A 6,337-nucleotide genomic window follows, 5' to 3' on the forward strand; every position below is an offset into this window, starting at 1 on the left:
AATACCTCTGTGACCTTACCAGTCTTTCATCAGTTAATACCTGGTATCATTTCTCGGTACTTGAGGCCATTCACTCACTGTGTACCTATCTTCTGTTGTGCCATACCTGCATGAATATATGAAGCATTAAAACTATTATAAAGGTCCTGAATGTTATGAAAATGAAACATTTATAAAGTATATGTAGAGATTGGATTTTTTTTTAGTTCAACATCTAGAAAGCAGGATTTTGAAATAGGAAAAGTGGTGGTTTTGAATTTTATTTTTCGGAATTTTCAAAATACACAGCTTCAGTAGCATGACAAATACCCTAGTTTTCAAAATGCACTTCAGAAAATATATATATATATTGATATTATTTGTTAACAAACATTGAAGTGTATCAGACGAAACATTATTGTATGAGAAGTGTACACAGTTTGCATTTGCAGATGGCACATAGCAACATAGAGTGTATTCACAGGGCTAACAGTGCTTACGACACAAGTCTTGTTACATGTGCAAAAACCAAAGCTAGCTATGATGTCAGGAGTGTGTTCATACCAATACTATCGAATGTGCTGACCACAGATATCGACCTTCTCTACAGAGAGGGTGAAAAGTCCCAATACACATGTTTATTTTTCTGCAAAACAAATCTGTGGATGAAAATTGTGTCTGTGTTACTTGCAGGGATGTACGAAAGGGGGGGGGGGTTAGAGGGTTTCAACCCCTACCCCTTGAACTTAAAAAAAAAAGACATATTTAGATTTGAGTATTTTTTTATTCGTAATCGTTTTACTATATCTGATTTTCCACTGTCAAGAGTAACAAAATCTACATCGACATAAGACATAGTCCTCTTACTCCTCCTCCAATATAATCCCTGTGTTTGGTGCTTCGGCATGTTTGAATTATAACAATGCTATCTTTATTATAGAGAGACTTACCACCTCGCCTAGTACTGATCTTGTAATAAAATGAAGCCGACACAATATTGCATTTAACTTCTTATTTGTTAAAAATTGGATTGCCATGAAAAAAATTATGTTTCAAAGATTTTGTAAGAATATTTATGAATGTTCTATTAGAACATAGTATAATATTAATAAATGTACTATAACAATAACAACAATAATAATAATAATAATAATAATAATAATAATAATAATAATAATACTTACAAATGGCTTTTAGAGAACCCAGAGGTTCATTGCCGCCTCACATAAGCCTGTCATCAATCCCTATCCTGAGCAAAATTAATCTAGTCCCTAGCATCATATCCTACTTTCCTCAAATCCATTATAGTATTATCCTCCCATCTATGTCTTGGCCTCCCCAAAGGTCCTTTCCATCCAGCCTTCCAACTAACACTCTTTATGCATTTCTGTGTTCACCCCTACATGCTACATGCCCTGCCCAACTCAAACATCTGGATTTAATGCACCTAATTATGAATAATAATAATAATAATAATAATATACAAAAAATTTATATCGATACCGGTAATGTAAATCGTAAACAATTTTAATAATGACCCCTTCCCTGACAAAATTCTGTGTATGTCACTGGTTACTTGTATAACATTGGTGGATGTTTTTCGAGGTATGATCTTGTTGGGAGACATCTGGCAGACCTGAGGGAAGCCATAACACACGGAAATTCCGTGCTATTCCAGGAGTGTAAGATGGCGAGGTGAATACGAGAGTTTTTAGTGTGGAGGAGAAGAGACTTGCGACTTCCATGTGGTTTTTTCATGAGCAGCCACATATCAAAAAAACTATGAGTAATATGCAGTCATATGTTACAGGTCTATTTAAATCCCTGCCTGTTAATTTATTAACAGTCACAGAGCAAAAAGATTTCATTCTCTCTCACTTCAACAAGTTATCTCTGCTTGGTAGCACCTTTTAAATACTAGCCCTGAAATCTTGCATGACATGACTGCATATTGTTACTCATAGTTTTTATGATATGTGACTGCTCGTGAAACCACACTGAAGGCAAAGGTATCTCCTCCACATTAAAAACTCTCATATTCACCTCGTTATCTTGCATTCTTGGAATGACTGGAAATTTCCGTGTGTCCCTTAGGTCCGCCAGATGTCTCCCATCATGATCACACCTCGAAATACGTTCGTCAATGTCATGAGTGACATGGATACAGTTTTCGTGCACAGTTATGTTTTGCAGGAAAAATGAACAGGTTTACTGGGATTTTTCGTCCACTCTATAGTATGACTATCGATCAATCTACAAAATATTTGTAAAACTGAAAATTCGTGTACATTATTCAGTAATTACTTAAAAATAACGTGTTTTTCGCAAAAAAAAAATGGAAAATTCGCGGTATGATACAGATTGTGCGATGTTTCGCAGTTCAAATCTGGCGTACAAGGATTGAAGAATGTATATTTATTGTAATTGTATGATGAGATTTATTTAAAAAAACCGCTCTATAGCTTGTTGGTAGTTGTATATTATTTCTCTGCAGTGAAAACTAATGTATGTTTTTGCTGTGTTTTGTATTCTCTCACCTCAAGGGGTGGCTTTGGATCATGCTGAATACATCGTCAAGGGATTCCATTGTGAATGTAAGCATTGTGAGGACAGAAAACTCGATATAGCTGTCTTCTGTCTCTCCTTTGATAATTGATATCACATACTCAACTAGAAGAACAATTGTCAAGAATTGAAACCAATGCTAAGTTCGGAATGTTTTTTGGTATTTATTTTCCTTGAGGACTGGTTATCTCTATTTTGTATGTCTTATCTAGCTCCAAGTGGAGGCTGTGGACCCTGCTGAGCATATAACAAAAGAAATCTCACTGTTTATGAAGGTACATTGATAATATGTAGTGCTGAGAATTATATGCACTAAAATGCTAATGTATGCATGCATGCAAATACGCACTTAAAATTCCAATACATATTTACATGCACTAAAAGCAAACTTACCGTAGTATTGGATCCCATGAAAAACAAAACATTAGCCATATGGGAGATATTCAAATTATTGGGCTTACAGAAAAACAGTCACTTTAATTTTTTTAATTGGTTATTTTTACAATGCTGTATCAACTGCTATGGTTATCTAGCATCTGAGTAAGATTAAGGTGATAATGCCAGCGAAATGAGTCCAGGATGCAGCACCGAAAGTTACCCAGCATTTGCTCTTAATGGATTCAGGGAAAACCCTAAATCAGGTATCTTATCTCAGCCAGGATTTGAACCCGGGTCTGCTCGCTTCATGTTCAGACATTCTAACTGTTACTATGCAATGGACTTTAATTTCCTAGTTATTGCCTTATTGATTGTTGCTAATTTAATAAAAGCAAATTTGATATAGATAATTCATTTTGGCCACTGGTGTAGCTCAATCAGCAGAGGCACTTGCCTTCTGATCCAGCACTGCACTCGGGTATGCATTCGATTTATGCTTTGGTTGATTACCTGGTTGGGTTTTTTCTGAGGTTTTCCCCAACCATAAGGCGAATGCGAGGTAATCTATGGCAAATCCTTGGCCTCATGTCACCAAATACCATCTTGCTACCACTAATTCCATTGACGCTATATAACCTAGTAGTTGATACAGCATCGTTAAATAACCAACTAAAAATAAATTCATTTTCTTTCATGACTATGAAACTTTGTGACACTAATCTTTTTAACGTTTTCAGAACCCAACTTATTTCTCCTCTCTGTAAAAATAAACCTATGCATAGAAAAAGTTTTTTTCTATGTTATATGAAATGAGAGGACAAAACTTATAATCCGGTAACATGATAGGATTAATGTCCACATCACTATCGTATCCTTGAAATATTTTGTTAATTTCCCTCAGTTTCAGATCACGTTCTTTATTTTAGCTGATGACGCATTTTCTCGACAAAATTTATTCAGAATTCCTTGATTTGACTTGAGGAATTTGAACAAACAACTGAAATTGAGCGGGGGAAAAAAAAAACTTTTTTAATATGCACAAGGCACAGTGGCAGACGGACTCATTAAAATATCAAAACTCCTTCTATACAAGGAATTTCAAAACTAACACATTAGTCAGTCTCTGTCAACTGTACTGTACACTTAAGCCTACCCAAAAATACTTACTGCACCTTAAAGACGTAAGTACCAATAACCTAGATAAAGTGAAAATCATTGCTTTATGCTCAATTTTAGTAGTTTGTAAATATTTTCCAAGTCAAGGAGTTCTGAATAAATTTTGTCGAGAAAAGTACTGCCAGCTAAAATAAATAATTACTACATATTTTACCGAAGTCCAGAAAACTAGAAAACAATTTTCGCTACAAAAATATAAATATGCATGAAATATGCTCATACATGCACTAACAACCATGCCTCAGTCATCTTAATAATTATATATTATGAAACATGTAATTACTAAGTTTCATTAAGATATGCAGCTTCAATATAAATATGCATTTGCATATATTTCTCATTACTAATAATGTATATTCACAAAGAACCTAATTACTGGAACTACGATAATAGTGTTGTGTTGACAGAGTTGCGTAGAAGCAGAGAAATTCTTTCCTGGAACTCTTAAATTCCTCGTTCCTGTAACATTTTAAGCTGTTTATGGCAAGTTTTATTAAAAATTGGAATTGAAAATTAACAAATTGCTTTTTTAGTCATGCATAGATCAACCTAAACAATCTCTTTCTTTAAAAGCTGTGTATTAATGTAAACTATATATGTAAGCTCTGTGGTCTCAACTTTAATTCCTTCAAATGCCCACACAACTAAAGACAGAGGGAGAATCCAGAAATGCAAATAGAGTGTTAGTGAGGCCAGAGGGAAAAAGACCTTTGGGGAGGCCAGAACGTAGATGGGAGGATAATATTAAAATGAATGTGAAGGGTGTGAGATATGATGGTAGAGACTGGATTAATCTTGCTCAGGATAGGGACCGATGGCGGGCTTATGTGAGGGCGGTAATGAACCTCCGGGTTCTCTAAAAGTCAAAAGTAAGTAAGTAATAATAATAATAATAATAATAATAATGCAGTACTTACCTGAGCACTTAAGCCTACATACAATACTCTATGCTTTTCCTGCACCCTCTTTCTCAAACAACTTCCCTCAGTAGGCCGTAAATCTGGGAATTTTTGCTAGTCAGTTTATTTTCTTTGGTAAAATGAAGTCTCTGTGATTGTGATTCTGATTACAGTAAGTGTTGAACGGGAAGCTCTTGTCCTGATGATATGACATTCACAGTAAATTCATATTTAAATCCTCTTGAAAATGTTATTCATTTTATAGGTTTACATACTAGAAAAACAACTGTAAGACCTCGTCTTTTATTTATTTATTTGTTTTTTAAAGACTGAAGTATATACTGATAGGCCTACTTAAAGGATAAGAAAGTGACAATAGATACCGGCACTACTATAAGTAAAAATTAGAATACTCTCCTAATATGCCGGTAAGTACGTGATTTACATATAGTTCCTTGAAGAGCGTCTTGTCAGAGTTTTACTGTAGTAATAATCATCTTCACTATTATTATTATTATTATTATTATTATTATTATTATTATTATTATTATTATATTTACAATAACAAACATTTTGCGATACTATTTTATTTACGACTACATTTCTACCTGTACCCAAGAAAGTTATGGGGAATAAATTTGAAGGAAAAAGGAGTGTAGGACGACCAAGACTGCGATGGATGGATGGAGTGTTAGAGGATCTAAAGAAAGTGGGAATTAAAGGATGGTGGTTGGTTGCCAGGGACAGAGATGCATGGAAGAGAGTTCTAAGGGAGGCCGAGGCTCAAATTGGGCTGTAGCGTCGATGATGATGATGATGACATTTCTACCTGTAAAGTTTTAAATAACCAGAAATATGCAATAAGTTAATAAACTGACAGAAAACATACCGGTACACATTTTAACTTGAGGGTAGCAAACTCGTAGTTGAGACAGCCATCGGACAGGAGGTCTGCTTCTGTGTGAATGGAGAAGATGTTCAGTTTGTTATGAAAGCTTAATACTCTCTTGTTATTAGAGAGTATTTGATGAAAGTGAGTGTATTTATCAGTATCTCTGATACCGCACCAAAAACGTGACTTACGACTCTCACTGTTCTATTCTCATTTACTGTACTATCGCAGAGGTAATGAATTTCATAATTACAACTGTACCAATTCACATCTCCAGAATAGGGGAATCGAGAAAGGTCAGAGTTTTTATACAAATAAAAACAACCTGTGGAATATCTATTCGAATATTAGAACAAAAGAGTTTTTACATAGTCCTACTGGTACATCAGTTGCATTTTTGTATTTATTTTCTTTGGTTGCTTAATGACGCTTATCAACTACTGGGTTG

This window comes from Periplaneta americana, chromosome 15, assembly GCF_040183065.1.
Source record: "Periplaneta americana isolate PAMFEO1 chromosome 15, P.americana_PAMFEO1_priV1, whole genome shotgun sequence".
NCBI lineage: Eukaryota > Metazoa > Arthropoda > Insecta > Blattodea > Blattidae > Periplaneta > Periplaneta americana.